Raw genomic sequence first — 7500 nt, 5'->3', positions numbered from 1 at the left:
TTTTAGATTTTGTGACAGCTTACGGCCATACTACCCTGAGAACGCCCGATCTCGTCTAATCTCGGAATCTTAGCAAGGTTGGGCCTGATTAGTACTTGGATGGGGGACCGCCTGGGAATACCAGGTGCTGTAAGCTTTTACACATTTTCCAAATAGGACCAGAGATATCTCTTACAAATTGATTTGTTTTAAATGGTTCACACCCTTCTTTTTCCTCTTATAAAGCAAGACTTTTTAGTTTTTGTGACAGCTTACGGCCATACTACCCTGAGAACGCCCGATCTCGTCTGATCTCGGAAGCTTAGCAAGGTTGGGCCTGATTAGTACTTGGATGGGAGACCGCCTGGGAATAACAGGTGCTGTAAGCTTTTACACATTTTCCAAATAGGACCAGAGATATCTCTTACAAATTGGTTTGTTTTAAATGGTTCACACCCTTCTTTTGCCTCTTATAAAGCAAGACTTTTTAGATTTTGTGACAGCTTACGGCCATACTACCCTGAGAACGCCCGATCTCGTCTAATCTCGGAATCTTAGCAAGGTTGGGCCTGATTAGTACTTGGATGGGGGACCGCCTGGGAATACCAGGTGCTGTAAGCTTTTACACATTTTCCAAATAGGACCAGAGATATCTCTTACAAATTGGTTTGTTTTAAATGGTTCACACCCTTCTTTTGCCTCTTATAAAGCATGAATTATTAGTATTTGTGACAGCTTACGGCCATACTACCCTGAGAACGCCCGATGTCACCTGATCTCGGAAGCTTAGCAAGGTCGGGCCTGGTTAGTACTTGAATGGGAGACCGCCTGGGAATACCAGGTGCTGTAAGCCTTTACACATTTTCCAAATAGGACCAGAGATATCTCTTACAAATTGGTTTGTTTTAAATAGTTCACACCCTTCTTTTGCCTCTTATAAAGCAAGACTTTTTAGTTTTTGTGACAGCTTACGGCCATACTACCCTGAGAATGCCCGATCTCGTCTGATCTCGGAAGCTTAGCAAGGTTGGGCCTGATTAGTACTTGGATGGGAGACCGCCTGGGAATAACAGGTGCTGTAAGCTTTTACACATTTTCCAAATAGGACCAGAGATATCTCTCACAAATTGGTTTGTTTTAAATGGTTCACACCCTTCTTTTGCCTCTTATAAAGCAAGACTTTTTAGTTTTTGTGACAGCTTACGGCCATACTACCCTGAGAATGCCCGATCTCGTCTGATCTCGGAAGCTTAGCAAGGTTGGGCCTGATTAGTACTTGGATGGGAGACCGCCTGGGAATAACAGGTGCTGTAAGCTTTTACACATTTTCCAAATAGGACCAGAGATATCTCTTACAAATTGGTTTGTTTTAAATGGTTCACACCCTTCTTTTGCCTCTTATAAAGCAAGACTTTTTAGTTTTTGTGACAGCTTACGGCCATACTACCCTGAGAACCCTGCATGAATTTTTAGTTTTTGTAACCGCTTACGGCCACACTACCCTGACAACGCCCGATCTCGTCTGATCTCGGAAGCTTAGCAAGGTCGGGCCTGTTTAGTACTTGGACTCGGAGACCGCCTGGGAATACCAGGTGCTGTAAGCTTTTACACATTTTCCAAATAGGACCAGATATATCTCTTACAAATTGGTTTGTTTTAAATGGTTCACACCCTTCTTTTGCCTCTTATAAAGCATGAATTTTTAGTTTTTGCAAGCGCTTACGGCCATACTACCCTGAGGACGCCCGATCTCGTCTGATCTCGGAAGCCTAGCAAGGTCGGGCCTGGTTAGTACTTGGATGGGAGACTGACTGGGAATACCAGGTGCTTTAAGCTTTTACACATTTTCCAAATAGGACCAGAGTTATCTCTTACAAATTGGTTTGTTTTAAATGGTTCACACCCTTCTTTTGCCTCTTATAAAGCAAGACTTTTTAGTTTGTGTGACAGCTTACGGCCATACTACCCTGAGAACGCCCGATCTCGTCTGATCTCGGAAGCTTAGCAAGGTTGGGCCTGATTAGTACTTGGATGGGAGACCGCCTGGGAATACCAGGTGCTGTAAGCTTTTACACATTTTCCAAATAGGACCAGAAATGTCTCTTACAAAATGGTTTGTTTTAACTGGTTCAAACCCTTCTTTTATAACCGCTTACGGCCATACTACCCTGAGAACGCCAGATCTCGCCTGATCTCGGAAGCTTAGCAAGGTCGGTCCTGTTTAGTACTTGGACTCGGAGACCGCCTGGGAATACCAGGTGCTGTAAGATTTTACACATTTTCCAAATAGGACCAGAGATATCTTTTACAAATTGGTTTGTTTTAAATGGTTCACACCCTTTTTTTGCCTCTTATAAAGCATGAATTTTTAGTTTTTGTAAGCGCTTACGGCCATACTACCCTGAGGACGCCCGATCTCGTCTGATCTCGAAAGCCTAGCGAGGTCGGGCCTGGTTAGTACTTGGATGGGAGACCGCCTGGGAATACCAGGTGCTGTAAGCTTTTACACATTTTCCAAATAGGACCAGAGATATCTCTTACAAATTGGTTTGTTTTAAACGGTTCACACCCTTCTTTTGCCTCTTATAACGCATGAATTTTTAGTTTTTGTAACCGCTTACGGCCACACTACCCTGACAACGCCCGATCTCGTCTGATCTCGGAAGCTTAACAAGGTCGGGCCTGTTTAGTACTTGGACTCGGAGACCGCCTGGGAATACCAGGTGCTGTAAGCTTTTACACATTTTCCAAATAGGACCAGAGATATCTCTTACAAATTGATTTGTTTTAAATGGTTCACACCCTTCTTTTTCCTCTTATAAAGCAAGACTTTTTAGTTTTTGTGACAGCTTACGGCCATACTACCCTGAGAACGCCCGATCTCGTCTGGTCTCGGAAGCTTAGCAAGGTTGGGCCTGATTAGTACTTGGATGGGAGACCGCCTGGGAATAACAGGTGCTGTAAGCTTTTACACATTTTCCAAATAGGACCAGAGATATCTCTTACAAATTGGTTTGTTTTAAATGGTTCACACCCTTCTTTTGCCTCTTATAAAGCAAGACTTTTTAGTTTTTGTGGCAGCTTACGGCCATACTACCCTGAGAACGCCCGATCTCGTCTGGTCTTGGAAGCTTAGCAAGGTTGGGCCTGATTAGTACTTGGATGGGAGACCGCCTGGGAATACCAGGTGCTGTAAGCTTTTACACATTTTTCAAAAAGGACCAGAAATGTCTCTTACAAAATGGTTTGTTTTAACTGGTTCAAACCCTTCTTTTATAACCGCTTACGGCCATACTACCCTGAGAACGCCAGATCTCGCCTGATCTCGGAAGCTTAGCAAGGTCGGTCCTGTTTAGTACTTGGACTCGGAGACCGCCTGGGAATACCAGGTGCTGTAAGCTTTTACACATTTTCCAAATAGGACCAGAGATATCTTTTACAAATTGGTTTGTTTTAAATGGTTCACACCCTTTTTTTGCCTCTTATAAAGCATGAATTTTTAGTTTATGTAAGCGCTTACGGCCATACTACCCTGAGGATGCCCGATCTCGTCTGATCTCGGAAGCCTAGCAAGGTCGGGCCTGGTTAGTACTTGGATGGGAGACCGCCTGGGAATACCAGGTGCTGTAAGCTTTTACACATTTTCCAAATAGGACCAGAGATATCTCTTACAAATTGGTTTGTTTTAAATGGTTCACACCCTTCTTTTGCCTCTTATAAAGCAAGACTTTTTAGTTTTTGTGACAGCTTACGGCCATACTACCCTGAGAATGCCCGATCTCGTCTGATCTCGGAAGCTTAGCAAGGTTAGGCCTGATTAGTACTTGGATGGGAGACCGCCTGGGAATAACAGGTGCTGTAAGCTTTTACACATTTTCCAAATAGGACCAGAGATATCTCTTACAAATTGGTTTGTTTTAAATGGTTCACACCCTTCTTTTGCCTCTTATAAAGCAAGACTTTTTAGATTTTGTGACAGCTTACGGCCATACTACCCTGAGAACGCCCGATCTTGTCTAATCTCGGAATCTTAGCAAGGTTGGGCCTGATTAGTACTTGGATGGGGGACCGCCTGGGAATAACAGGTGCTGTAAGCTTTTACACATTTTCCAAATAAGACCAGAGATATCTCTTACAAATTGGTTTGTTTTAAATGGTTCACACCCTTTTTTTGCCTCTTATAAAGCATGAATTTTTAGTTTTTTGTGACAGCTTACGGCCATACTACCCTGAGAACGCCCGATGTTACCTGATCTCGGAAGCTTAGCAAGGTCGGGCCTGGTTAGTACTTGAATGGGAGACCGCCTGGGAATACCAGGTGCTGTAAGCCTTTACACATTTTCCAAATAGGACCAGAGATATCTCTTACAAATTGGTTTGTTTTAAATGGTTCACACCCTTCTTTTGCCTCTTATAAAGCAAGACTTTTTAGTTTTTGTGACAGCTTACGGCCATACTACCCTGAGAACGCCCGATCTCGTCTGATCTCGGAAGCTTAGCAAGGTTGGGCCTGATTAGTACTTGGATGGGAGACCGCCTGGGAATAACAGGTGCTGTTAGCTTTTACACATTTTCCAAATAGGACCAGAGATATCTCTCACAAATTGGTTTGTTTTAAATGGTTCACACCCTTCTTTTGCCTCTTATAAAGCAAGACTTTTTAGATTTTGTGACAGCTTACGGCCATACTACCCTGAGAACGCCCGATCTCGTCTAATCTCGGAATCTTAGCAAGGTTGGGCCTGATTAGTACTTGGATGGGGGACCGCCTGGGAATACCAGGTGCTGTAAGCTTTTACACATTTTCCAAATAGGACCAGAGATATCTCTTACAAATTGATTTGTTTTAAATGGTTCACACCCTTCTTTTTCCTCTTATAAAGCAAGACTTTTTAGTTTTTGTGACAGCTTACGGCCATACTACCCTGAGAACGCCCGATCTCGTCTGATCTCGGAAGCTTAGCAAGGTTGGGCCTGATTAGTACTTGGATGGGAGACCGCCTGGGAATAACAGGTGCTGTAAGCTTTTACACATTTTCCAAATAGGACCAGAGATATCTCTTACAAATTGGTTTGTTTTAAATGGTTCACACCCTTCTTTTGCCTCTTATAAAGCAAGACTTTTTAGTTTTTGTGACAGCTTACGGCCATACTACCCTGAGAACGCCCGATCTCGTCTGATCTCGGAAGCTTAGCAAGGTTGGGCCTGATTAGTACTTGGATGGGAGACCGCCTGGGAATAACAGGTGCTGTTAGCTTTTACACATTTTCCAAATAGGACCAGAGATATCTCTTACAAATTGGTTTGTTTTAAATGGTTCACACCCTTCTTTTGCCTCTTATAAAGCAAGACTTTTTAGTTTTTGTGACAGCTTACGGCCATACTACCCTGAGAACGCCCGATCTCGTCTGATCTCGGAAGCTTAGCAAGGTTGGGCCTGATTAGTACTTGGATGGGAGACCGCCTGGGAATACCAGGTGCTGTAAGCTTTTACACATTTTCCAAATAGGACCAGAAATGTCTCTTACAAAATGGTTTGTTTTAACTGGTTCAAACCCTTCTTTTATAACCGCTTATGGCCATACTACCCTGAGAACGCCAGATCTCGCCTGATCTCGGAAGCTTAGCAAGGTCGGGCCTGTTTAGTACTTGGACTCGGAGACCGCCTGGGAATACCAGGTGCTGTAAGCTTTTACACATTTTCCAAATAGGACCAGAGATATCTCTTACAAATTGGTTTGTTTTAAATGGTTCACACCCTTTTTTTGCCTCTTATAAAGCATGAATTTGTAGTTTTTGTAAGCGCTTACGGCCATACTACCCTGAGGACGCCCGATCTCGTCTGATCTCGGAAGCCTAGCAAGGTCGGGCCTGGTTAGTACTTGGATGGGAGACCGCCTGGGAATACCAGGTGCTGTAAGCTTTTACACATTTTCCAAATAGGACCAGAGATATCTCTTACAAATTGGTTTGTTTTAAATGGTTCACACCCTTCTTTTGCCTCTTATAACGCATGAATTTTTAGTTTTTGTAACCGCTTACGGCCACACTACCCTGACAACGCCCGATCTTGTCTGATCTCGGAAGCTTAGCAAGGTCGGGCCTGTTTAGTACTTGGACTCAGAGACCGCCTGGGAATACCAGGTGCTGTAACCTTTTACACATTTTCCAAATAGGACCAGAGATATCTCTCACAAATTGGTTTGTTTTAAATTGGACAACGCCCGATCTCGTCTGATCTCGGAAGCTTAGCAAGGTCGGGCCTGTTTAGTACTTGGACTCGGAGACCGCCTGGGAATACCAGGTGCTGTAAGCTTTTACACATTTTCCAAATAGGACCAGAGATATCTCTTACAAATTGATTTGTTTTAAATGGTTCACACCCTTCTTTTTCCTCTTATAAAGCAAGACTTTTTAGTTTTTGTGACAGCTTACGGCCATACTACCCTGAGAACGCCCGATCTCGTCTGATCTCGGAAGCTTAGCAAGGTTGGGCCTGATTAGTACTTGGATGGGAGACCGCCTGGGAATAACAGGTGCTGTAAGCTTTTACACATTTTCCAAATAGGACCAGAGATATCTCTTACAAATTGGTTTGTTTTAAATGGTTCACACCCTTCTTTTGCCTCTTATAAAGCAAGACTTTTTAGTTTTTGTGACAGCTTACGGCCATACTACCCTGAGAACGCCCGATCTCGTCTGGTCTCGGAAGCTTAGCAAGGTTGGGCCTGATTAGTACTTGGATGGGAGACCGCCTGGGAATACCAGGTGCTGTAAGCTTTTACACATTTTCCAAAAAGGACCAGAAATGTCTCTTACAAAATGGTTTGTTTTAACTGGTTCAAACCCTTCTTTTTTAACCGCTTACGGCCATACTACCCTGAGAACGCCAGATCTCGCCTGATCTCGGAAGCTTAGCAAGGTCGGGCCTGTTTAGTACTTGGACTCGGAGACCGCCTGGGAATACCAGGTGCTGTAAGCTTTTACACATTTTCCAAATAGGACCAGAGATATCTTTTACAAATTGGTTTGTTTTAAATGGTTCACACCCTTTTTTTGCCTCTTATAAAGCATGAATTTTTAGTTTATGTAAGCGCTTACGGCCATACTACCCTGAGGATGCCCGATCTCGTCTGATCTCGGAAGCCTAGCAAGGTCGGGCCTGGTTAGTACTTGGATGGGAGACCGCCTGGGAATACCAGGTGCTGTAAGCTTTTACACATTTTCCAAATAGGACCAGAGATATCTCTCACAAATTGGTTTGTTTTAAATGGTTCACACCCTTCTTTTGCCTCTTATAAAGCAAGACTTTTTAGATTTTGTGACAGCTTACGGCCATACTACCCTGAGAACGCCCGATCTCGTCTAATCTCGGAATTTTAGCAAGGTTGGGCCTGATTAGTACTTGGATGGGGGACCGCCTGGGAATAACAGGTGCTGTAAGCTTTTACACATTTTCCAAATAAGACCAGAGATATCTCTTACAAATTGGTTTGTTTTAAATGGTTAACACCCTTTTT

General features: G+C 43.6%; 6 non-coding genes and 23 pseudogenes across 6 annotated transcripts; all 29 read left to right on the top strand.

Annotated features, from left to right (window-relative positions):
- The first annotated feature begins 17 nt into the window (after positions 1 to 17).
- Positions 18 to 136, top strand: LOC148417851 (5S ribosomal RNA; annotated as a pseudogene).
- A 113-nt stretch (positions 137 to 249) lies between these two features.
- Positions 250 to 368, top strand: LOC148417850 (5S ribosomal RNA). Its single transcript, XR_015866758.1, has one exon. It is a non-coding gene; the product is annotated as a 5S ribosomal RNA (ribosomal RNA).
- Positions 369 to 481: 113 nt separating this feature from the next.
- LOC148417849 (5S ribosomal RNA) lies at positions 482 to 600 on the top strand (annotated as a pseudogene).
- Positions 601 to 713: 113 nt separating this feature from the next.
- Positions 714 to 832, top strand: LOC148417848 (5S ribosomal RNA; annotated as a pseudogene).
- A 113-nt stretch (positions 833 to 945) lies between these two features.
- On the top strand, positions 946 to 1064 carry LOC148417847 (5S ribosomal RNA; annotated as a pseudogene).
- Positions 1065 to 1177: 113 nt separating this feature from the next.
- LOC148417846 (5S ribosomal RNA) lies at positions 1178 to 1296 on the top strand (annotated as a pseudogene).
- A 167-nt stretch (positions 1297 to 1463) lies between these two features.
- On the top strand, positions 1464 to 1583 carry LOC148417845 (5S ribosomal RNA; annotated as a pseudogene).
- Positions 1584 to 1696: 113 nt separating this feature from the next.
- Positions 1697 to 1815, top strand: LOC148417844 (5S ribosomal RNA; annotated as a pseudogene).
- A 113-nt stretch (positions 1816 to 1928) lies between these two features.
- Positions 1929 to 2047, top strand: LOC148417843 (5S ribosomal RNA). Its single transcript, XR_015866852.1, has one exon. It is a non-coding gene; the product is annotated as a 5S ribosomal RNA (ribosomal RNA).
- Positions 2048 to 2362: 315 nt separating this feature from the next.
- On the top strand, positions 2363 to 2481 carry LOC148417842 (5S ribosomal RNA; annotated as a pseudogene).
- Positions 2482 to 2594: 113 nt separating this feature from the next.
- LOC148417841 (5S ribosomal RNA) lies at positions 2595 to 2714 on the top strand (annotated as a pseudogene).
- Positions 2715 to 2827: 113 nt separating this feature from the next.
- Positions 2828 to 2946, top strand: LOC148417840 (5S ribosomal RNA; annotated as a pseudogene).
- Positions 2947 to 3059: 113 nt separating this feature from the next.
- LOC148417839 (5S ribosomal RNA) lies at positions 3060 to 3178 on the top strand (annotated as a pseudogene).
- Positions 3179 to 3493: 315 nt separating this feature from the next.
- LOC148417838 (5S ribosomal RNA) lies at positions 3494 to 3612 on the top strand (annotated as a pseudogene).
- Positions 3613 to 3725: 113 nt separating this feature from the next.
- Positions 3726 to 3844, top strand: LOC148417837 (5S ribosomal RNA). Its single transcript, XR_015866833.1, has one exon. It is a non-coding gene; the product is annotated as a 5S ribosomal RNA (ribosomal RNA).
- A 113-nt stretch (positions 3845 to 3957) lies between these two features.
- LOC148417836 (5S ribosomal RNA) lies at positions 3958 to 4076 on the top strand (annotated as a pseudogene).
- Positions 4077 to 4190: 114 nt separating this feature from the next.
- Positions 4191 to 4309, top strand: LOC148417835 (5S ribosomal RNA; annotated as a pseudogene).
- A 113-nt stretch (positions 4310 to 4422) lies between these two features.
- LOC148417834 (5S ribosomal RNA) lies at positions 4423 to 4541 on the top strand (annotated as a pseudogene).
- Positions 4542 to 4654: 113 nt separating this feature from the next.
- LOC148417833 (5S ribosomal RNA) lies at positions 4655 to 4773 on the top strand (annotated as a pseudogene).
- A 113-nt stretch (positions 4774 to 4886) lies between these two features.
- LOC148417832 (5S ribosomal RNA) lies at positions 4887 to 5005 on the top strand. Its single transcript, XR_015866757.1, has one exon. It is a non-coding gene; the product is annotated as a 5S ribosomal RNA (ribosomal RNA).
- A 113-nt stretch (positions 5006 to 5118) lies between these two features.
- On the top strand, positions 5119 to 5237 carry LOC148417831 (5S ribosomal RNA; annotated as a pseudogene).
- A 113-nt stretch (positions 5238 to 5350) lies between these two features.
- On the top strand, positions 5351 to 5469 carry LOC148417830 (5S ribosomal RNA). The gene has a single exon (XR_015866850.1). It is a non-coding gene; the product is annotated as a 5S ribosomal RNA (ribosomal RNA).
- An 82-nt stretch (positions 5470 to 5551) lies between these two features.
- On the top strand, positions 5552 to 5671 carry LOC148417829 (5S ribosomal RNA; annotated as a pseudogene).
- Positions 5672 to 5784: 113 nt separating this feature from the next.
- On the top strand, positions 5785 to 5903 carry LOC148417828 (5S ribosomal RNA; annotated as a pseudogene).
- A 506-nt stretch (positions 5904 to 6409) lies between these two features.
- On the top strand, positions 6410 to 6528 carry LOC148417827 (5S ribosomal RNA). Its single transcript, XR_015866756.1, has one exon. It is a non-coding gene; the product is annotated as a 5S ribosomal RNA (ribosomal RNA).
- A 113-nt stretch (positions 6529 to 6641) lies between these two features.
- On the top strand, positions 6642 to 6760 carry LOC148417826 (5S ribosomal RNA; annotated as a pseudogene).
- Positions 6761 to 6842: 82 nt separating this feature from the next.
- Positions 6843 to 6962, top strand: LOC148417825 (5S ribosomal RNA; annotated as a pseudogene).
- A 113-nt stretch (positions 6963 to 7075) lies between these two features.
- On the top strand, positions 7076 to 7194 carry LOC148417824 (5S ribosomal RNA; annotated as a pseudogene).
- A 113-nt stretch (positions 7195 to 7307) lies between these two features.
- Positions 7308 to 7426, top strand: LOC148417823 (5S ribosomal RNA; annotated as a pseudogene).
- Positions 7427 to 7500: the final 74 nt, after the last annotated feature.

This window comes from Hippichthys cyanospilos, chromosome 9 (assembly GCF_059441005.1).
Source record: "Hippichthys cyanospilos isolate Australia breed blue-spotted pipefish chromosome 9, RoL_Hcya_1.0, whole genome shotgun sequence".
Classification (NCBI taxonomy): domain Eukaryota; kingdom Metazoa; phylum Chordata; class Actinopteri; order Syngnathiformes; family Syngnathidae; genus Hippichthys; species Hippichthys cyanospilos.
This window is presented reverse-complemented; position numbering and strand designations above follow the sequence as displayed.